This window comes from Ranitomeya imitator, chromosome 5, assembly GCF_032444005.1.
Source record: "Ranitomeya imitator isolate aRanImi1 chromosome 5, aRanImi1.pri, whole genome shotgun sequence".
NCBI classification, from domain to species: Eukaryota; Metazoa; Chordata; class Amphibia; order Anura; family Dendrobatidae; genus Ranitomeya; species Ranitomeya imitator.
The window spans coordinates 410,421,379-410,445,769 of record NC_091286.1 but is presented as its reverse complement, the minus strand read 5'-3'; the positions used below and the strand labels follow the sequence as shown (position 1 = coordinate 410,445,769).

The following is a 24,391-nucleotide window of genomic DNA, read 5'->3' as shown; positions in this document are numbered from 1 at the left end:
GCGCTATTTCAGCACAGATCTATCCCCCGTCCCCCCCCCCCCCCCGCCTACTATACACTGAAACAGTCTATTAACAATGATAAACAGTTTTAATGTGCAAATCAAGCTAGGCTTTTGGTGAACGAACAGTTATCGAACAGAAACTGGAACAGCCGAATTTTAAGCAAATTGTTCGGGTTCGTCGAACGACTCGAACACCGCCCAAAACAGCTTGAATTTGAAATTGGCGAACAGTTCGACTCGAACACCGCTCATCTCTACTCATAACAAGCTGGAGCCATGTGGGCTGTGGTAACAGTGCGATTATCCTCTCCTCCATATTCCCCGAAGTGCACTAATGGAATTATCAGTACACAGTAACGAGGCAGAACTGTGACCTCCTACATTCTGAATGTTTGACACTAGCTGTGCAATCATCTTCATAAACTGTGATATTTGTTCTTCTCCCCTCTGCAGAGAAAGTGTGTAGTACATTCCATGCAATTGCATCATATAGGTACTTTGATGAAAGGCGATGGTGAATCCCTTCAGGCAACATAAAGCCATGTTATTCCCTGGGTGTGAACGCCTGATCACATGCCCTAACTGAAGAGAGAGTACTATGAATTTTTAGTAAGGTAATACATAGTGGATGCTTTCCTGAAACGGAAAGTACTTGCAAGCAGCATTTGTATTATGCTGTTTGCAAGTACTTTCCGTTTCAGGAAAGCATCCACTATGTATTTCCTTTAAGTAGAGGGCTTTTCGGTCTCTTTCGTCCCGCTACATTTAGCCCAACTTGGGTCTCTCCCTAAGGTGGCTAGCATATATGTATAGTAAGGTAATACTAATTGAGTCATATAAAGGGGGATTCGTGGCAGAATGTAATAAAGACAGAAGCCGAGTTCTACTTTAATCAAGCTTCTGATGGCTATCTGGGGAATAGAGGCTGCGAATTCACCCCTGGCCTCCGAGACTGAGGGCTCCCCAAATCCTCCTATAACACATAAGAATACACCAGTATTATACATGATAGTTGAGGGAATCGGTTACAGATTTTACATTGGGGCCCAGGAGCTTTGTGTCATTACTCTCCCATACTATATACAGTAACGCAATGAACAAAGCTGCAGTAATACTCTGTCAAAATCATTATTACAATGCGCTGTTGTCTGTGTCGCTCCCCCTCCCCCACACATCGATGTCAGCAGGTAGCCTGCAGATGGCAGGAAGGAGGGGGGAGTATTCCTAGATCCCACCCCATTCATTGTTGCCCTATTTCATCCTAGCAGAGATGCTTCTGCGGAAAGTAGGTTTTAGAGCACAAGCGGATTTCAAGGAGGGCTTAGCTACTGTTAACCCATTCTTTACTATTGCAATGATGAGAAGAGCATTGTAAAATATCTTTAATGATGCTGGGTTACAATGATTTATACTAAGTATTAACATTGCAATGAACCAATATGTTCCCATGTATAATAATTAGAAAGATGTGAACATATCTAAACATATAGCCTTAAGTCCCTTACAACTTAACTGTAGGCGGCGGCGCCCGTTCTCGCCTTTCCTATATGCCTGGCTCTCCCTCCTATTCCTAGCTATCGCAAAATTGTAATGTTTATACTGTGGTTCCTCATAGATTTTTTTTTTCTTCCTTAATGCATTTTTTTCACAGACCTTTCAACTGTACACCCTCCCCTCAAAAATAGGGGGGAGCAGGGCTACATAACCAGAGAGAAGAGAAAACTCACAGCACAATTAGGGAAGGTGCGAAAATGATTTGGGTTATAAGAGAAGGCGATGCAGAATCTGAAGGCAGGGAGAAGAGAGATGAGCGGGACAATGCTGGCAAGAACAATGGCTGAGAGGAGGAAGAGAGGTAAGGAGTGAAGGAAAATAAAAATCAGAATGAAAAAAATACATAAGGGGGAGGGGGGTTTGCTGCAAAGGAAACTGTATATATGTGAATTGTTTCTGAAAGACTTACAGAATGACTGATGCATCCATACCCTGCTGTATGACAGATGGCTTAGGACTACATAGTAAGGTATTTGTGTAACACGGTATGCATGTTTTTCCTCTTGATTTGGACAGTGGCTGCGTATGTATATACGGTATTTTTTTTTAAGAAATGCCGACAATGATAATCTTATTAAAGTCAGATTTACAGACGCAATAACCAAGTAATCCTAGTGATTTCGCATACTGTACTGTAGAAATGTTTTTGTTGACATCCTAGAAAATAAAGTCTTATTATTATTATTATTTATTGTTATAGCGCCATTTATTCCATGGCGCTTTACATGTGAGGAGGGGTATACATAATAAAAACAAGTACAATAATCTTAGACAATACAAGTCATAACTGGTACAGGAGGAGAGAGGACCCTGCCCGCGAAGGCTCACAATCTACATTGAGACGAGATCAGGCTCTGCCCCATAAAGTGACATTTCTACAAGACACTTAAACACATGTAATATAAATAAAGTCCATCAGGTTGTCCATAGCTGTTCTTCTCAGTAGGTCTCCTCTGGATGCATGCGGTGTCATTGTGCATTGTGTGCAGGCTGTATCTCACATAGCCACAACTTCAATAAAGCTCTATTTACACGGACAATGAAGGCTTCCATTGTGATGGTGCGTTTTGTGTGGTGCTAGGCTGTGACATGAACTATGTAACAAATGTCAGTAAAGTGTTAAAGACTGCTATAATTTACATTTGTCTATAATTTGACATGGTGCATGTTGTTTCTGCGTCTTCAGCACATCACGCATTTTCAATGTAAAGCTTTAGGATTCATTTGCGGAAAGAAAATTAATGTAATGACTGCCTACAATCTGCTTGTGTAACCCTTAAAACTAGCCTAAGTGAAGAGGGCGGTGATGTAATGGAGGATCGCCATCAAGTGTGACATCTGCAAGCTATAATATGGCTGTAGGGTCCATCTGTGCAGGGATTTGCAGGGGGGGATCTTACTGTGGGAGTGCACTGGTGGTAATTGGCAGGGTGAAAATACTACAATCACATTCTTAGTTCTCTACTTTTATGGTCCGGAGTCATTGCGCACCAAAGGGGCGCAAATAAATGTATAGCATATAAACAGGTGACGCGCACTAATTACACTAATGGAGGTGTGAACATTTATTAACTTTCTCACGTTGTCTCCAATAAGCTTGTTCCTTTTAGGACGGTTAATAAATTTGATAGTGACACATTAATCTTTCAGCTAAGGGAAGAGCTAGCAGCCTGGCTTTCAGTTATGCATGGGCTGTTATTCCCATGAGAAGCAAACCTCTAGAAGACCATTTGTGCACTGAACTGTAAGTGTCCATGTTAACATGCATGGGAATAAGCAGCTGGCATGGAGCGAACCCCTCTCCCACAAGGTGGCTGCTTGCTGCAATATATTGATGTAGCTTCCAGGTAAGTTAGATCTCAAAACCTTCATTTCCAGTCTTGTTAAAAAAAAAAAAAAAAGCTTGAAGACCGAGGTCTACACAAATAATTTTGCCGTGATATTGCTAAGGAACACAACATTTCCTTCACATGGACATTCAACATAACATTACCTGCCTATTCTCCATGTAATACGAAGCAATGAAAAGTGCGCTATGAACTGCTTTCCCACATTCACTTTTAATGGACTTGTGTTAGATTATTTATCAATAAATTACATTTCCCCAGAATAAAAAATGTAGAGATGTCGGGATCTATGTTGTGTGGCTGTAGTGTCTGTTCTCATTCATAGGAAATGAATGGAGGTATCCCTTATGCGCTGCTGAGATGGAGTAATCCTTAAAATCAAAACATTTATTTGAACGGTTTAAAAAGTCAATGCGTTTTGAGGTCACGCAGGGCCTCTTCATCAGGACAAACCTATAGGTGATACGTCCGTTCCTTTCCCTTGTATTTGTGGTCGTCCGTTTCGACCCGTATCCATGCAGCAGCTGTTACATGCCGTTTATGTGTTGCTATTAAACAACTCCGCAAGGTGAGTGTATCTTCCCTTTTCCTTGACACCCCTTTGTCATTTGAGAAGACCCTATCGTGCTTTCTTTCTTCCTAGTTCTTTTTCATGTTTTCATTTATATCATAGTTTTTTGTTTATGAACGAGTAAATTACATTCTTGTCTATGTCTGTGAAACTTGCAATTCTGCAAATAAGAGCTGTTTTTTTTAGTACCAAAAAGTTTTACCGAAATTTTGCACACCTAAATTGACCTGTGCTGGGCAACATCTGCAGTGGGTCAGTTCTTTCGGTAGGTTTCACTAACTTCAATGTACATGGATGAAATAAAAGGCAGAATCTGTTTTGTACACATGCAAATTTTGAAGCAGATTTGCTGCGAAATTAGTAGTAGAAGTTTTTGTGCGTTTAGCTTAATAGTACGATTAGCAAATTTATTTCAGCCTGCACAGAGATGTCTGCCATGGAGACAGGCAAAGCAAGAAACAATTGCTTGCTTACTTTAGCTGCCCTACACCAAGCTTCTTTGACCCAAGAACAAACTATTGAGGACTCCTCCATGGAATGGGTCTATGGCTGTGACTTGTCCTGAGAATCACTGCAGGAACCTTTCTATAACACAAGACCTCAGCTCAGGAATCGCACCGACTGCTACTCTTTTACACAAATGTATATGACAGACGCCTCTTATGCTAGAAAGGATTTCACATATAGAGCTGATGAAAGGAGTCGGTGCTGAATAAGCAACACAGAACTACCAAATCCATTCATTGTGCCAAGTCATCATTTTATATGTTGCTCTGTGCAGACTGTCATGCATCAGCAAGTACTGTTTTGTTAAGGATATAGTTGAATGAGTTTACAGTGGATTTGTAGCACCAAGCAATGTATACAAGATCATTTTCTGTTCTAAAAAGCCAGGAAGGAAAAAAAAAACACAGTAAGTACAGGTCAGCACCAGCAGGAGGCGCCATACTGTTATCTATCTTTTTGTTATCCATCCTTTATATAACACAGATTTATATCACCCATTGTAATGCACAGTATAGCGGATTCATCAACAATGGCGCAGGGGCAAATGCATCACGAAAGTGGATTGTTGCAGACAATCAGCCCTTAACAAGTATCCATCGATGATATTGCAAATAAATTGCTTCTCTTTTTTTAGTATGTGCAGACATATGGTTCCATTGTTGGCAACACAACGACCATTTACACAAAGGATTATTTTGAGGACTGCATAAAATATGTCATTAAATGAGTTTGCTTGTCATGAGGCAATGATCCGGCACAAATGTTTGTCCTGTCAAATATCTGCAGGCACTGTTTACACAACAGGCATACAGAATACAGCGAGACCTCATCACATGGCAGACTTTCCCACAATCCACAATAAAGCCTCGTTCAGACTGTACAGCCTCACACATGACTGAGGTTCTCAAGCTCAGGTCAGGAGACCTACGGCCAATCCATACATCTCAGTCCATACACGAACCGTGTTTTACCCACGTCTGAATGAAGCTTAAATCAGCGTGAAATCTGTATTGCGAAGAGTGAAATCCACATTAACCCTTACTGCCAAAGCCAGTTTTGACCTTCCTGAAAAAATTCAATTTTCAACATCTAACCAGTATCACTTTATGTGGTAATAATTTCTAATGCTTCTTCCAATCCCAGTGATTCTGAAAGGTTTTTTATGTTTGGCACATTGCACTTTATGTTAGTGGTAAATTTGGGTCGATAAAATTTGTTTTTATGAAAGTGTCTGAAATTCTCCAAAAAATTACAAAAATGGTGCAATTTTGTAACTTGTAATTTGTATGCAGTTAAAGGTTTTTTCCACAAAAAGTGATCCCCAAAACCTAGGACTAATGTAAAATGTCAAAATCAAATAGTGCTCACCCTATCCAAGTCCAGGGCCAGCTGTCAGCCACTTCTTATGTCTCAGTAAGGCCGGCGTAAAACTGGCGTTTTAAACGGCCGAGTGCAATGCGATAAAAAATCGCATTGCACTCGGACCAATGTTAGGCTATGGAGCAGCTCCCACCAGCCGACTTTTTGTCGGCCGTTTTCCTCGGTCCAAGACAATCGCAGCATGCTGCGATTGTCTCGGACCGATGAAAAATCTCGTCTCACTCGCACCCATATAAGCCTATGGGTGCGAGTGAGACAGCGCACACCACTCGGATAACATCCGAGTGATGTGCGCTATAAGAGGACCCCAGCAATGGAGGAGAGGGAGAAATTCATTTCTCCGCCTCCTCCGTAGCTGTGCTCCGATCCTCCCTGTGCGAGAGAATCGGAGCACAGACGCACGACACTGCGAGCAGGAGCCGAGTGTCATTAGCATATCGCATCCGATGCTCTTGCATCGGATGCAATACGCCAGTGTGACGCCGGCCTAATTTATCTCATGTCACCACTGCAGATAATTGCCAAGCTTAGTGATTGACTGCAGCAGTGTTGTGCGCAGCAGATATGATGTTACCGCAGCAGATATGATGTTACCGCAGCAGATATGACGTTACCGCTGCAGTCAAAACACTAAGGCCGGTTTCACACGTCCAGATAATTCCAGTACCGGAAGAAATCGGTACCGGAATTATCCGTGTCCGTGTGCCCCTACGTTTCTGTGGCACATCAGTGTGGCACACGTGTGCCGCCCGTGTGCCCACTGGGTACCACACGCACCGTGCTGGGTACCACACGTACCAGCATCTGGTGCTGAAGCCGCGATTCATATCTTCCCTGCAGCAGCGTTTGCTGCAGAGAAGATATGAATAATAGTGTTATGGGAGGTGGAGCCGCATATTCATTACTGTAAATGAGCGGCCCCACGTGACCGCATACAGGAGAAGATGACATCTGCACAGATGCATTGATTTTTATGTGTCTACGTGAGTCAGTGTCTCCGGTACGTGAGGAAACTGTCACCTCACGTACCGGAGACACTGATGTGTGAAACAGGCCTAAGACAGAACAAGTGGTGGAGAGCTGGACCTGGGGAAGGTGAGTTTTATCTGATTTTGTTATTTTACACGAGTTCTATTATGTTGAGATCACTTTGAAAAAACTTTTAAAGCAGAGTCACACCTCACAAAATACTGTGGGTAATAAATAATATTTCCCATGTGTCTACTTTATATTGCCATTTTGAAATTTCCTTTCATTTATTTAGGATGCTACAAGGCTTAAAAGTTTAGCCACAATTTTTCATTACTTAATAGGGTCTAAGGGGTAACATTTCTCCTTATGGAGAGTGACATACCAGCTGGCTTGTCAGGGTAAGGAGGCTTATTCGCCGTGCAATGCTCCTCTGGGAAATATAATATGCAAATTGCCTCTTCTGAGAAAAACAGGACTTAAACTCTATAGCGCCACCTGTTGGAAGTAGCGATCCTACAAGTCACAATCAACTCTTTAATGAGTCGTGCAATATGACTTAGGATAAAAGCCAAATCAATATCTCAATTCGCAGACACGGTGTTTCGGGCTGTTGGCTCTCGTCAGTGCGAAGCATGAGGACTGATTTGGCTAGGTGAGAGGCTCTGGACTGGGGTTTAAGGGGTAACTTTCTACTTCCAACAGGTGGCGCTATAGAGTTTAAGTCCTCTTTTTCTCAGAAGAGGCAATTTGCATATTTCATTTAATAGAAATTTTAACAATCTGTTTTTTAGGGATCACTTCACTTTTTGGGTATGTGCACACGCCTTTTCCGGGCAGAAAACGCTCAAAACAATGAACTTATAAAATGCATTTCTATGTAAAAACAGCTTGGTGTATATATGTTCGGGCTTCTGAACATCGTTTAAACACTTTTGGTTTTTAAAAATGTCAAGTGGTTACAAAATTTACCTATCCATTCTGCTGTTTTCTGACCCGAAGATGCATTGCACTTTACAATACAAGTCATTGGGAAGGCTCAAAATTGAGAGCAGTCAGCCATTGTCTTTCCAAAAAAAAGCAACAAAAACACAGCAGTTTACTCATTATTCAATGCAGCGGGAAAAAAACCACCTGGAAAACTACATTAAAAAAGATGCCACAAAAACCAAGGGAAACCACTGCAAAAAAAAATGCCGGCAGCCAAAATTGTGGGGACAAATTGCTCAGGAAAAGACAAAAATAACACAAAAGACACTTCAGGAAATAAACGTCAGAGTTTCCTAAAGCGTCTTCTGCTTGAAAAACTCGTCGGGTTCTCACAAGTTTAAAAGAAGTCATGTGTATCTCCATTTAAATTGACCTTTAGGAGCTTATAGACCAGAAAACCCCAAAACCCAATTTTAAAACTGCACCCCTCAAACTATTTGTTAACTCTTCAGGTGCTCTAAAAAATTAAAGTAACAATGACAAATTATATTTTTTTCTTCTAAAATATTGCTTTAGCCTATATTTTCAAGTGGAAATAACCTATATGTGGTCACAAGCTATTGGTTAGGTACAAACCAGAGCTTGGAAGGGTGGGGATAGTAGTGCCATTTTCATTTTTGAAGCCTGAATTTGGCTGGAATATTTGTGGACGCCATGTCACATTTGCTCAAGTTGCCAGAACAGAAGAAAATCCTCAAAAGTGATGTAATTTTTTAAACTATAGAAACTGCACTTCTCAGCAAATTCATCTAGGGGGGTTCGGAGGATTTTGAACCCAAGGGTGCTTCACAGAATTTTATAATATTGGCCAGTGAAAAATAAATTTTTCACCACTAAAACGTTGCTGTAGCCCCACATTTTTTAGGCTGGTTTCCGACTCGTGTATGGGAGGGCTGCGGATGGCAGCGTACTTCCTCCCTTCTTCCTCAGTGAAACCATGCCTATACTCCGCCTACGCCTCCTTGTGTCCTGCGGTGCCCATCTTTATCATTAGGTACGCAGGGACGTATGCCGTTTGCGGATGCCTCCACATGCGCCATTTGGATGCTGTGCTGAACACATGTTGCATTTTGTTGCAGTTAGCGCAGCGTCCAAACGGCGCATGCAGAGGCATCCGCAAACAGCGTACGTCCCTGCGTTTATTTATTGTTATAGCGCCATTTATTCCATGGCGCTTTACATGTGAGGAGGGGTATACATAATAAAAACAAGTACAATAATCTTAAACAATACAAGTCATAACTGGTACAGGAGAAGTGAGGACCCTGCCCGCGAAGGCTCACAATCTACAATGATAAAGATAGGTATGCAGGGCATCGCAGGACACAAGGGAGCGTAGGCGTGGTTTCAGGGAGGAAGTAGGCTGCCACCGCGGCACTCCTGTACACAAGTCTGCAATCAGCCATAGTTTGATAAGGGGCAATAGGACACCTCAATTTATATTGCAATTTCCTCATGTATGGTCGGAAACTACAGGGCTCAAAAGGGAAGGGATGTCATGTAGTTTTTAGAGTGCAAGAGAGGCCGGAATAGATTGTTGCATGTGCAGAGCAAAAGTGGCCCCATTTTTTAAACTACACCCTTTAAGAAAATAATTTCTCCCAAGTACCGCAAAGCCATATGTGTGGAGAAACACTACTGTTTAGGCTTATATCAGCAATGGTGCTCCCTCCTTCTAAAGACAAGAAGCACCACTGCTTATGGCGGGGCCTAACAGGCCATTGTAGCTGGCAGTCCACTGGTTGGTCTCAGATTGTAAAAGCGACCTACGATCAGATCATGTGGGGATGAGGGTGATGAGGTAACATCTGGATACCATGGTTGCTTTTGATAACGGCATCGTTTGTCGAAAGGCCACGATCAGTGTTTGCATTGATTGATTGTTGCAGCAGGGTGTCAGTGATAGCGACAATATACATCTGACAGCTGATTGAGTCGGCTCAGCTCCATCACAATGCTTTATATGTATGACATCTTGGGGAGCTCCTTGCTTCGTGCATCATACATGAATGGCAGATATTGGAAAGGGTTGCTGCCATGCTGCACATTTGAAAGTGCCGCATCCTGCTAATTCCACACACTTTTTCTCCACTACTTATAAATGTGATTTTAAATATTTATCCATGTACATTGTATTGTACGTTGTTGCAGATATTCAGTGCAGAACTGGCACTAAATATTCACCGTAAGGCTCCATGCTCTATTACGTGTCTGTATAAAGGACCTCGTCAGTATAAATGGCCAGGTGTCAGATAGTATAGGTTTCAGAACACAGTGACACAATGGAGGAAGTCGACAACAGAGTCTTCACATGATAGGTTGTACAATCCATGTGTTGACTTCCCGATTATGCTAGAACACTTTAAGCAGACATCTATGGCTACAGTATATATTCAGCTCTGGCAAAAATTAAGAGACCACTGCAAAATGTCAGTTTGTCAGATTTTTCTCATTATAGGTATATTATTGGGTTAGATGTAAATTGTTCTTTTTGTTGTTTTTTTCCTGAAAAATAAAAATGGTCAAAATTAAAAAAACAACAACTGTGCTTTCAGACCTCAAATAATGCAAAGAAAACAAATTCATAATCATTTAGAAACAACAATACTAATGTGTTAACTCAGGATAAGTTCTGAAATCAATATTTTGTGGAATAACCATGATTTTTATTCACAGCTTTCATACGTCTTGGCATGCTTTCCACCAGTCTTTCACACTGCGTCTTGCGGAAAAATGGAAGCAGTTCTTCTTTGTTTGATGGCTTGTGACTATCCATCATCCTCTTGACTACATTCCAGAGGTTTTCAGTGGGGTTCAGGTCAGGAGATTGGGCTACACATGACAGGGTTTTGATGTGATAGTCTCTTAATTTTTGCCAGAGCTGTATTAATATGTTTAGTTTATATATACATATGTTTAGGATATCTGATGTGAACAGACCCTTAGTGGTAAACCTACTGCGGTATAAGCCCCTCTAATACATTTTATGTCCCCTGCCCCATATCCACTGTAGAAAGGAGGCCAAACATGCAGGGTCTATTATACTCTGCGGGAGATTAAGAGACAGCCAGCTGGGCACCCACGGCGAAGGGTAGATTTACAAGATTTGTAAAAAAAATTCTTATGTAGACTGTCCCTTCACCCGATTGGGACTAGCAGGAATTCATGCGCTTCTCATTCGGAGGTATGAAACTGAACTTCCATCATAAAATTTCTGCAACAAATCTGCTGCATGTGAATATAGTCTGCCAGAGGTCAACAGAATGTGTGGCCATGTTTATGATACAATCATGGAGTTCTCTTCTCGGGATTTGTGGGGTATCATTAATTTTACTTTTAGTCAAAGTGTAATCACATATTCTACTACTTATTTCCATTCATAACATTTTTGTTCATGAGGAATCCCCTCCCACTGAACTGAGCGCACCACAGAATATAATCATCGGCGCCATGCTGCAGTCTGTACATGACCTCTCCCTCCCAACCACTTTGGACGATATATGACTTTTTGATATTCGGGCATATACAGTCCATAGAGAATATTTTACTACACAGACAGTGCACAGTTTCATACAATGGAGGGAATATATAGTAGTGACCATAGAAGTTAATCTGATTATGGCTTGAATTTCTCAAAAGCACTTTTAAAAAAATGATTACTAAAACCTGATGGGTAGCTTTGGGCACCTACTTAAATTTTTCATTAATGTAGTGTAACTTAGCTATTGTTGTTTTTTCCCCCCAAATAACAGTAAAAGTGAAGATTTTGTACCAGACCTTATTAAAGAAAGATTCCCTTTATCATTTGTCACTTATCTACTGACCATTCAATCAAGAAATGCTCAGAATTGTCCTCAGATAACACCTGCTGCCTACACAAGTCTATAGGGAGGTGGGGGAAACAACTAGGGGGACACAAGTAGAAAGAAATAGTATGAAGATATTGCCACTTCTAATCACTATAACCTGCAGAGAGAAAAACTGAAAAATGCAGGATACAAGTCATGTAACCACCAGAAATAGTATCCATCATGTAAACACACAACAGCTGAAAGTATAGTTACACCATCAGCAACTTCAACAGAACATGTTTATTCGCCTCTCCCCTAGATTAAATACCGGTGGCAATTACTAAATATATCTTAGATATATCTTCTGCAGTATTAAAGGGATTTTTCCTTACTTTCTTTAAATGTAATCTGTCACCATTTTTTGCTACCCCATCTCAGAGCAGCATTTTGTAGGGGCTGAGAACCCGATTGCAACGATTTATCACTTATTGGGCTGCTTGATGTCATTTTGATAAAATCACTGTTAAATCTGTTGCTAATCTACCAGTTATCTAAATGCTGAGCTCTGTATAGCCAAACCCACACCACTGATTGTCAGCTTTCTGTTCATGTACAGTGGGCACAGAAAGCTGCCAATCAATGGTGGAGGTGGGTTTATACAGAGCTCATGAATATGGCAGACTACCTGGTAGCAGGTTTACTAGTCCCTTAGTGATAATCTCCAGCTATAAAAAAAAGAGATTTTATCAAAACTACACTAAGTAGCTCAGTAAGGGACACATCACTGGAAACAGGGTCTCTACCACTACGTTATGCTGCTCTTGTGGCACCCCAGGAGTTCAGGTACCAGAATGGTATTGCCTTCCTCTTTGGGAGGGTGATGCCAAGCCTGGAGATGAGGAGGATCCCTTTGACATGTAATCTGTACATGCAACACTTTCTGACTCCAGGCCAGAAGGGGAAGCTCTGGACCCGCTTTCAGGGGAGCTTCCCTAGACATACAGTACTGACCGAAAGTTTGGACACACCTTCTCATTTAAAGATTTTTCTGTATTTTCATGACTATGAAAATTGTACATTCACACTAAAGACATCAAAACTATGAATTAACACATGTAGAATTATATACTTAACAAAAAAGTGTGAAACAACTCAAATTGTGTCTTATGTTCTAGGTTCTTCAAAGTAGCCACCTTTTGCTTTGATGACTGCTTTGCACACTCTTGGCAATCTCTTGATGAGCTTCAAGAGGTTGTCATTGGGAACGGTTTTCACTTCACAGGTGTGCCCTGTCAGGTTTAATAAGTGGGATTTCTTGCCTAATAAATGGGGTTGGGGCCATCAGTTGTGTTGTGCAGAAGTCTGGTGGATACACAGCTGATAGTCCTACTTAATAGACTGTTAGAATTTGTAGTATGGCAAGAAAAAAGCAGCTAAGTAAAGAAAAACGAGTGGCCATCATTACTTTAAGAAATGAAGGTCAGTCAGTCCGAAAAATTGGGAAAACTTTGAAAGTGTCCCCAAGTGCAGTGGCAAAAACCATCAAGCGCTACAAAGATACTGGCTCACATGAGGACTGCCCCAGGAAAGGAAGACCAAGAGTCACCTCTGCTTCTGAGGATAAGTTTATCCGAGTCACCAGCCTCAGAAATCGCAGGTTAACAGCAGCTCAGATTAGAGACCAGGTCAATGCCACACAGAGTTCTAGCAGCAGACACATCTCTACAACAACTGTTAAGAGGAGACTTTGTGCAGCAGGCCTTCATGATAAAATAGCTGCAAGGAAACCACTGCTAAGGACAGGCAACAAGCAGAAGAGACTTGTTTGGGCTAAAGAACACAAGGAATGGACCTTAGACCAGTGGAAATCTGTGCTTTGGTCTGATGAGTCCAAATTTGAGATCTTTGGTTCCAACCACAGTGTTTTTGTGCGACGCAGTAAAGGTGAACAGATGGACTCTGCATGCCTGGTTCCCACCGTGAAGCATGGAGGAGGAGGTGTGATGGTGTGGGGGTGCTTTGCTGGTGACACTGTTAAAGATTTATTCAAAATTGAAGGCACACTGAACCAGCATGGCTACCACAGCATCTTGCAGTGGCATGCTATTACATCCGGTTTGCGTTTAGTTGGACCATCATTTATTTTACAACAGGACAATGACCCCAAACACACCTCCAGGCTGTGTAAGGGCTATTTGACCAAGAAGGAGAGCGATGGGGTGCTACGCCAGATGATCTGGCCTCCACAGGCACCAGACTTGAACCCAATCAAGATGGTTTGGGGTGAGCTGGACCACAGAGTGAAGGCAAAAGGGTCAACAAGTGCTAAGCATCTCTGGGAACTCCTTCAAGATTGTTGGAAGGCCATTCCCGGTGACTACCTCTTGAAGCTCATCAAGAGAATGCCAGGAGTGTGCAAAGCAGTCATCAAAGCAAAAGGTGGCTACTTTGAAGAACCTAGAGCATAAGACACAATTTCAGTTGTTTCACACTCAATGTTAAGTATATAATTCCACATGTGTTAATTCATAGTTTTGATGCCTTCAGTGTGAATGCACAATTTTCATAGTCATGAAAATACAGAAAAAACTTTAAATGAGAAGGTGTGTCCAAACTTTTGGTCTGTACTGTATATATTCTGGCTTGGAGGAGGAGTTAGTGAGTTCAGTCTGTAGCAGACAGAGAAGGAGGAAGGAGCAGAGGATAAGTGAGGAGCTGGAGGGGAGCTGTGACTGGGCTCCCTCCACGCTGAAGCGCAGGAACCGGACACTGGGAGTCCGAGGCTGTGTGGGACTGTATGCCACACAGCAGAAACTGGAGGGCAGGAGATTGAAAGTAATTCACCCACACCTACACCCTGAGGTACAGCAGCATAGAGCCCGGAGTCACCGTGAATAGAGACCCCTATAAAACGGCTTCCATTGCCTACCATGCAGGTACTGTCTCAGGAGAGAGAGTGAGAGAGGACCTTGAAAGAAGCCATAGGCAGCAAGGTACAATTATACAGCGAGTAGAGGAAGGCTCCCAATCTGACCTGGCAAAGGAACTCATTTCCAGGCTTCCTGGACTCCACCTTCACCTGTTGCTGGTACCCTGGACTGTAATCGTAAACCACCAGTAAAAGAGGTAAAGAGACTGCAACCTTGTGTCCTTATTTCTGGCACCACACTATCTTTGCCGAATACACCGGGAGCACTGGGGACCCAGCTTCACCTGTGGGAAGCCGTACCATCCTTGCTGCAGAGCCATCACTCCCCAGAGGACCCCTTTAAGCAACGCCGGTCACCCCTGTCCGAATACCACAGATGGTGTCACGAACACTCTTATTTATAATAACCCCTTTAAAGACCTTCCCTTTAATTTAGACTCCCAGGACCACGGACCGGATCGCTGCCACCGTGACCACCCCTTTAATGACGACTGGACCTGGTACCGAGTACCCCTAGACCCTGGTGGGCGCTCCACTCTCATATTAGGCGACAGATTCCCTTTAAGCTTACATAATGGCCCCAGTTTGGTAGAAAAATAAAAAACGACATGTATTTGCTTATCACTGCTCGTCCATCCTACTCCTGTCTCCCCAGCCGTCTCCTCTCCTCTACTGGCATGGTTGGCACTTAACGTTTTCAACCAATGTCTACAGTCGAATGGCAGAAGAAAAGGAGACTAGTGAGGCAAATATCCAGTTTGACAGATAAGTGTCTGGGAATAGATAGGAAATAATATATACCGTACTTGTCTATTTTTTTCACCACAGTAGGGCCATATGTTTTAAGTGGAGTCTGTCAGCATTAGGGCTTGTTTCCATTTGCGAGAAACACGTCCGTGTCTCACATGTGGAAACGAAGCTCTGGCGCCGGCACTCCAGAGCGGAGCGTGCGGCCGCATAGGAACACATGCAGCCGCACGCTCCGCTCCGGAGTGCCGGCACCAGAGCTTCGTTTCCACATGCGAGACTCAGACGTATATCTCGCAAGTGGAAACAAGCCCTTAAATGACTGTTCAAACCAAGCACAGTCAGTCAGTCCGTCTTCGGCATGGCTAAACGGTTCAGTGCCCCTTGCCACCTACTTATTCTGCATCTAGAGAGGTGGAGATAGAAAACAAGTACCGTATATACTCGAGTATAAGCCGAGATTTTCAGCCCCAAAAAATGGGCTGAAAGTGCCCCTCTCGGCTTATACTCAAGTCATGGTCGGCGGGTGAGGGGGAGCGACGACTGTCAAATTCTCACCTGCTCCCAGCACTCCTGACGTGGTCCCTGCATGTCCCATGGTCTCCGGGTGCGGCAGCTTCTTCCTCTGTTCAGCGGTCACATGGTACCGCTCATTAAAGTAATGAATATGGACTCCACTCCCATAGGGATCGAGCCGCATATTCATTACTGTAATGAGCGGTACAGGAAAAAGCTGCCGCGCCCGGAGACCATGGGACATGCAGGGACCATGTCAGAAGCGCTGGGAGCAGGTGAGTATTTCATATTTACCTTCCCTCGTTCCACCGACGCTCCTCTGCAGTGACTGTTCAGGTCAGAGGGCGTGATGACGTATTAGTGTGTGCGCCGCCCTCTGCCTGAACAGTTACTGTGGAGAGACAGGACGCTGAGGAGCAGCGGCGAGAGGTGAGTATGTAATTTTTTTTTTTTTTAGTGCAGCAGCATCAGCAGCAGCATTACATGTGGCACAATGTTATATGGGGCATCTATGGGGCCATAAAGAACTGCATGGAGCATTATATGGGGCATCTATGGGGTGTAGCATGGCTAAAGGTTGTATATTCGACGGGAGGTATGTATCACAGAGAAGGCTTGTCGCTGTGATGTAACCCGGAGTGTTTTCTTTAATACACATAAAGCAATAAAGAATTGTTTAGTATATTTGGGTCCGGGTTACGGGTAGCTATGAGAGATGGGAGGGTCTGGCTGTGGGGATGTCATAACCACATGTCTAATCATGTGACGTTACCTCACCAATGGGTGTGGTTTCAGGCTACATAATGGAGGTGTGTAGCACATGGTGTGAGTGTTTTGGGAGTCTGTCAGGGTGGACAGACTTCCATGTGTCCTGGCTCGACACTGCAGAGTGGCCTGTGGGTTGGACGGTTCCACGTGGGGACAGACGTCCTGAACAGCACACAGAGACCATATTTAGGCTGGAGAGCCTACGTGCTGGACATAGCACAGTCTGTGCGCCCACAGACCTGAGAGAGCGGAGCTCTACTATGGACATTGAGGATTCAACTGTCTGATGTAAGACTGTTTACCTGTTGTTCCTGTTATGTGGTTTATGGAGCAATAAACCTGTGAACTTTTAATGGAACGTGTCTCCGGAGTGTCATCCACCGCACCTGAGCGAGTACAACCCCTACAGGGGCCATAACTGAATGGGGCATTATATTGGGCATCTCTGGGGCCATAAAGAACTGCATGGAGCATTATATGGGGCATCTATGTGGCCATAAAGAACTCCATGGAGCATTATATGGGGCATCTATGGGGCCATAATGAACTGCATGGAGCATTATATGGGGCATCTTTGGGGCCATAAAGAACTTCATGGAACATTACATGGGACATCTATGGGGCCATAAAGAACTGCATGGAGCATTATATGGGGCATATTTGTATATGGAGCATCTTATGGGGCCATAAAGAACTGCATGGAGCATTATATGGAGCTCCTGATTCAATAAGGATATTCAAAAACCCTTAACCTACTGATGTCTCAATTAATTTTACTTTTATTGATATCTATTTTTATTTTTGACATTTACCGGTAGCTGCTGCATTTTCCACCCTAGGCTTATACTCGAGTCAATAAGTTTTCCCAGTTTTTTTTTGCACAATTAGGGGGGGTCGGCTTATACTAGGGTCGGCTTATACTTGAGTATATACGGTAGGTGGGAAAGTGCACCGAACTTCCTGGCCACACCAAGGGTGCCCTGAACATCTGTTGGTTTGAACAGTCATTTTGTGATGACAGACCACCTTTTTTTTAAAAAAAAAGATGATATTCTCAGATCATAAATTATTTAAGTTCCTCAAGGACTGAAATTGTAAAAACTCAACTGAATCTCCACAGAACAAAGCAGGGAAACCTTTCTAAAGGGTTTCTCTGATTTGTTCTGATGAGATCAGATCTTGTCCTTAGCAAATTAAAGAGCTTCCGTATGGTGCTTTACTGAGGCTGTCTGAATATGGCCTAAGCTTCTTACAAGCTTATAGCAGGCGTTGTTGGCTTCTGGGTGGTTAATACAACTGCTTTCTTTTCCTTTGTTGGTACATTTAAAGTGTGCAGGTAACATGCACATTACTCTTATTAAACATATAGTCTATATTCTCTATATTAGCTCTGCAAGTGAATGCAATCTATAGTTTGTACACAGCTTTTTTTAGATTAGAAAAACTGAATACATTGTTTTTCAATGAAGTGACCAATAAATTGCCACTTCTTTCCATAAGAAATAGAGGTAATTAAAAAAACAACTCTTATTTTCACCTCTGACCCCTTGAAAATGAAAAGAGGAAACACTTGAAACAGGAAGACAATGGGAAATACCCAAAACCTTATAGTAGTTGTTCAGAGAAAAATAGTTTTTGTGTCATGCACAACGCCTAAAATAGAAAAAAAAAGGATGCATGCACTTAAAAAATCTCAGATGGGTCTGCTTGGGGTCAAACTCTCTCTTGTCCGATCGTTCACACTGTTAGGCTTCAGCAAATCCAATGAGTCAAAGTCCAGACTCCTTCAGAGACAGGCAAACCCGTTACAGACTCATTCACAAAGCAACGGTAGGAAAACAGCTACTTAAAAACAAGTTTTAGTAGGATATTTGTCCAATAAAGGTATAGTGTAAAAATGAAATACAATGTATAAAACTATATTTATGCATGACATGCATTGCAAAAGAGTATACATTTATAATATTTTAGCAAAAAAAGGGGAGAAGCCAGCGCAGCCTAAGGTTAAGACGCAATACATAAAGTGCAAATGCACATATTAATTTATTATTATTATTATTATTTATTGTTATAGCGCCATTTGTTCCATGGCGCTTTACATGTGAGGAGGGGTATACATAATGAAAACAAGTACAATAATCTTAAACAATACAAGTCATAACTGGTACAGGAGGAATGAGGACCCTGCCCGCGAAGGCTCACAATCTACAAGGGATGGGTGAGAATACAGTAGGTGAGGGTAGAGATGGTCATGCAGCGGTTTGGTCGATCGGTGGTAACTGCAGGTTGTAGGCTTGTCTGAAGAGGTGGGTCTTCAGGTTCTTTCTAACTGTATTTTCAAAATGAGACATTTAGCAAACAATTGATCAATTCTTTGAGCCACCCCGCCTCTTCACGGCAATCTCATATTGGGGCAGTCCTACACTACGTTTTTTATATTCGCTGTGCCATAAAGGCCTCCTAAATGAACTAAATGCAAGACCACATTAAAAACATGCTGTACCTGGAGCATATACTGAGTCACCCCCATGGCGCCAGAGTAGGCAAGCGAGGATAAAGGTTGACCAGGTCCAGACAGACATTTCGGATCCAACCTCCACACTGCCCATCTAGAGCCACAGATGAAGAGTGAAACAGGCTGAGGCACAGGTGCATAATTAAACAAAGCCTGAGGCAGGGCAGGGCTGCTGTGTGTGAACAGCAGCCTATCAATCACTGAGACACAGAAAGAATGGCGCACATAACCAGGCGCGGCGCACGGCAACAGTGGTGGTCAGCCACTTACCAATAACAGAGCAAAAAAAGGGGAGAAGCCAGCGCAGCCTAAGGTTAAGACGCAATACATAAAGTGCAAATGCACATATTAATTTCTAACTGTATTTTCAAAATGAGACATTTAGCAAACAATTGATCAATTCTTTGATTGCATTTAGTTCATTTAGGAGGCCTTTATGGCACAGCGAATATAAAAAACGTAGTGTAGGACTGCCCCAATATGAGATTGCCGTGAAGAGGCGGGGTGGCTCAAAGAATTGATCAATTGTTTGCTAAATGTCTCATTTTGATAATACAGTTAGAAATTAATAGGTGCATTTGCACTTTATGTATTGCGTCTTAACCTTAGGCTGCGCTGGCTTCTCCCCTTTTTTTGCTCATCTATTGTATTTTGCTGCTGTTATGGGAAGCTGATCAGCCTTCACTTTAGTACTGTAAAACAATGTAAGAAAAAATGTCTGCCCTATAGAAGCCTGTGGGCACTGTGCAATGTCTGGATACTTTATTTGCATGGCCACATGTGTACTGTCATCTGTAGGGCCAGATTACTTTAGAACCTAATCTAAGTGGCAATGTGTAATGGAATACTCCTTTGAGAATATATTGTAATATAACTCGGAAAACTGTGACAGATGCTCCATAGAGAACGTGTCTGTCTATTAAAGAAGGTAGGCTGGAACAAGAGAACGCCTAGATCAGTCCTGTGCTGGTGCTATACATAGCCAACAGCTTCTAAGCACATCTTCTGTAGAAGGATATATAATCCACAGGTCACTCATGAAGAACGAGTGGTGATGAACAGCAACCTGGTTATAGTGGAAAAACAAAACACAGGTATGGAGGAAATGAAGAAAAGAAAATGGGGCTGATGTTACCATTTTTCTCATTAGCAATTCCTTAGGCAATGTTACAAAGTTGATTTTGCCAGCCTTGATGCACAACAGGAGTTTCTTACACTACCTAAACAGGAAAACTGGGAAAAAAAGTAATACAGAAAACCCAAGAAAAACTTTAGTTAAAGAAATGTCCTGTACACTAAAGCCAGATTCAGACATATCAGGATTGTCATGGATTTTCACAATGGATCCACCATAAAACTGTGACAATTCACAACAGAATACATACCTGGAAGAACAAATCTGAGCATGTTGCAGATTTAAAATCTTCAGCATATCCATTGTGTTGCAGAAATGCAGTCGATTTTGGAAGAAAAATAACATGAAATGTGAAGAAAAAAATATTCTGAAGTTTCTTCAATGTCTGGATCTATCCATAAAGTGTAACGGTTATTTTATAAATGTTTTTTCTATATTGCAGTTGATGCATTGTGTTACTGATCAATGGGGGACCGGATCCTGACACCCCCACGGATCAGTAAAACACCGCTCTGAATTATGCAGCTCCTCCAGTGTATGGGCTCAACAGTAACCGTAAGGGCCCCTACACAGCTCAGTCTGAGTGACTGTACAGACCCATAGACTTACTATTGAGCCCCCCTGATCAATGGTGGACCGGGTCGTGACACCCCCACCGATCAGTAAAACATCGCTCTGAATTATGCAGCTCCTCCAGTGTATGGGCTCAACAGTAAGCCTAAGGGCCCCTACACAGCTCAGTCTGAGTGACTGTACAGACCCATAGACTTACTATGGAGCCCCCCTGATCAATGGTGGACCGGGTCGTGACACCCCCACCGATCAGTAAAACACCGCTCTGAATTATGCAGCTCCTCCAGTGTATGAGCTCAACAGTAACCGTAAGGGCCCCTACACAGCTCAGTCTGAGTGACTGTACGGACCCATAGACTTACTATGGAGCCCCCCTGATCAATGGTGGAGCGGGTCGTGACACCCCCACCGATCAGTAAAACACCGCTCTGAATTATGCAGCTCCTCCAGTGTATGGACTCAACAGTAACCGTAAGGGCCCCTACACAGCTGTCTTACTGTACGGACCCATAGACTTACTATTCAGCCCCCAAACCACTTTGTGTAAAAACACATACAGGAGCTGCAGACTTCAGTGTTTTTGCTGTGGGTCTCAGGACTAGAACCCCAACTGATCAGCAACACAATGCACAGCCTCTAATATATAAAAAGCTTCATAAAAATGAGAGTTACACTTTAAAATTCAGTTTATTTCTTTTTTAAAGAACTACGGTACCTTTTCTGCTATATCAGCTCTTCAAGCGCAGATGTTTTTAGGTGTTTTTTTTTACACTGCATGACATGGACTGTGAACTCTGTTAGGTATTAATCAAGTGACATGATTTTTGGAGCCCAACTGTTTTCTTCTGTGGTGCCTCCACCTCTACAAAATATATATTAACCCTTTAGTTGAGGCCTTAAGCTAGCATACCACCTTTTTTGGGGTCCTTGTCCGTATTACCTCCTGCAATTACCCTCGACCAGCAGTGGGGTCCTCTTGGGTCACCTGCCATAGCATTTCATTTCATTCAGTTTTAAGTGAATAGTTTGCGCTGACTCTGATGCACCCTGAGCCTGCAGGACAGGATGAATTTCTTTTGAACTTGATTGGGGCTGATTACCCACCATGCAGACTATCCTGTGTTGCAACCTTTCATCAATTTTTCTCTGCCGTCCACGTCCAGGGAGATTAGCTACAGTGCCATGGGTTGTAAACTTCTTGATTATGCATCAAGATCTCTGGAAATGGATTTGAAACCTTGAGATTGTTAATATTTTTGAACAATTTTGGTTCTCAAGTCCCCAGACAGTTCTCTTCGCCTCTTTCTGCTCTTCATGCTTAGTGTGGCACATACATACACGAAATGCAAAGACTGAGTCAACTTCTCAATTTCTATCCTGTTTCAGGCATGATTTTCATATTGCCCACATCTGTCACTTGCCACAAGTGAATTTAAACAGCCGTCACATGCTTGAAACAAAAGTTGTTTACCCATAATTTTGGAAAAGTGGCAGCAATTTTTGGTGTTTTGTTTGAAATTATATTCAATTTCCCTTTTTTCTCTGTTTTTCTGTGTTGTTCCAATACACACAAAGAAAATAAACATGTGTATAACAAAACATGTCTAATTGCAATAATTTTCTGAGAGAAATACTTCATTTTCTTCCAAAGGTGCCAACACTTTCGGCCATGACTGTATGATAGTATGTTTTGTAGTTTTAACCCCATATCGATTGCCGATACGCATTTTTGCGGCAGCAGTTAAGGATACTTAAACTAGGGTCCCCCAGTCACCTTCCCGGTACCTCTGGTGTACAGGCATCCCACCATGAAGTCCTCTGGGTTTTCTGGGAGAAAATGGCAGGTGCATACGCAGTACGCCTGCCGAGATCCGCCGGTCGGCACCCGGCAACAATTGGTTAATTTTTATTACTGTGATAGACCCTATCAAAGTGACCAAATACAAAAAATTGTTAATAAAACCACTCTATCACCCCCTTAGTTAGGGAAAAATAATAAAATAAAAAAATATATTTCCATTTTTCCATTAGAGTTAGAGTTGGGCTAAATTGAGTTGGGCTAAAGTTAGTTGAGCTAAAGGTAGGGTTAGGGTTACGGTTAGGGTTGGGATTAGGGTTCGGTTTGTGGTTAGGGTTATGGTTAGGGTTATGGTTAGGGTTGGGATTAGGGTTAGGTTTGTGGTTAGGGTTATGGTTGGGATTAGCATTAGGGGTGCGTTGACAGTGGTCAGAATTGTAAAAATTGGCTTGGTCATTAAGCACAAAATTGGCTGTGACTAAGGGGTTAAGGTCCAAAGAAAACACAAGTCCATTGGGTTCAACCTCACATGTTGATCCAGAGGAAGGCAAAAAACCAATGAGACAGAGGCTCTGTCCCATATTAGGGAAAAAAGTCCTCCACAGTAATCAGAGTTCAGTGGCTCTATTTAAAAGGTTTTCAATACAAATATCAATGTTGATATGTTTTTTCTTTTTTTTTTTTACAGTGATTGTCACCTTTGCATTTCCTGAGGGTGTGGACGAAACTCCAGAAGGAATACCATATCCTAGGTCATTCTCTAATCTAATGAATCCTATATTATCTATAGTAGTTTTGCCATATTTCAATAAAAAGCTACAGTAAATTTGGATAACAAATCACAACATCAATCTTCTACACACACAACAGAGCAAACAAAAAGTCCAAGTCCCTGATATCAAACTAAAGACAAGTTATCTATTTCTACAATATTGGGGGAGATTTAGTAATATTGGCACATTGTTTTATGCTAATTTGTGGGCTGCAATTCATAAATATACATTATATAATGCATTGCACAGTTTAAGTTATTCTATCTACTTGCTATATGGTGCTGTGTATTTGGTAAGTAATTTTCGCTTTAAGCCCTCCCCTATCCGTGCATACCGGTCCTTAAAGGGGTTGTCCAGTTCAAATTGATAAATCCGCAGTCACGCACTGTGCACTGCGGGAATTCGCCAGTTTCGGACCCAGGACCTGAGGGTATGCATGAGTTATACATACTCCCGGCCAGTTGGCGTGGACTCACTCCATACACTTGTATTGAGTGAGGCTACCCTACGCAAAGTGACATGGCCGGATAGTGGGTGTGGCCAACTAAAGGGCGCGGCCTTGCTCTATTCAAGTGTATGCAAGCAATGCTGCCCCTACTGGCCAGGGGTATGTATAGCGCATACATACACTCCAGTCCCGGGTCTGAAACCGGAGAATCCTCGCAGCGCACAGTGTGCACGCTGGGTGGATTCATAAGTCTGCAACCACACAGTGACTGCAGACTTATCTAGATTTGGACTGAACAATTCCTTTAAAGGGTTGTCTGCTACTTTTATATTAATAACCCATCCTAGAATCGGTCACCAGTATAAAATCAGTGGGGGCTTCAACACTCGACTCATCAGTTTTATCATCTCTGGCGATGGCCGAATGTAAACAGTGAACAAAGTCAGAACATCATAGCACTGCAAACGGTTTAGTGGCTGCTGTGGAGTACTATTTCCCTTTTATACAGTACAACTCAATGGCGCTATTTACATATTGATTTATTTCACAAACCCATGTTATATATCCAAGAAAAACC

At 42.5% G+C, this 24,391-nt stretch overlaps 1 long non-coding RNA gene across 2 annotated transcripts; it reads left to right on the top strand.

Moving 5' to 3' along the window:
• Positions 1 to 1,261: 1,261 nt before the first annotated feature.
• Positions 1,262 to 23,421, top strand: LOC138638046 (uncharacterized). Of its 2 annotated transcripts, XR_011312439.1 has the most exons (3): positions 1,262 to 1,288; positions 1,655 to 3,404; positions 23,282 to 23,421. It is a non-coding gene; the product is annotated as an uncharacterized lncRNA (long non-coding RNA). The 2 variants fall into 2 exon arrangements; XR_011312438.1 differs by lacking the exon at positions 1,262 to 1,288 and having other exon boundaries at positions 1,305 to 3,404.
• The last annotated feature ends 970 nt before the right edge of the window (positions 23,422 to 24,391 follow it).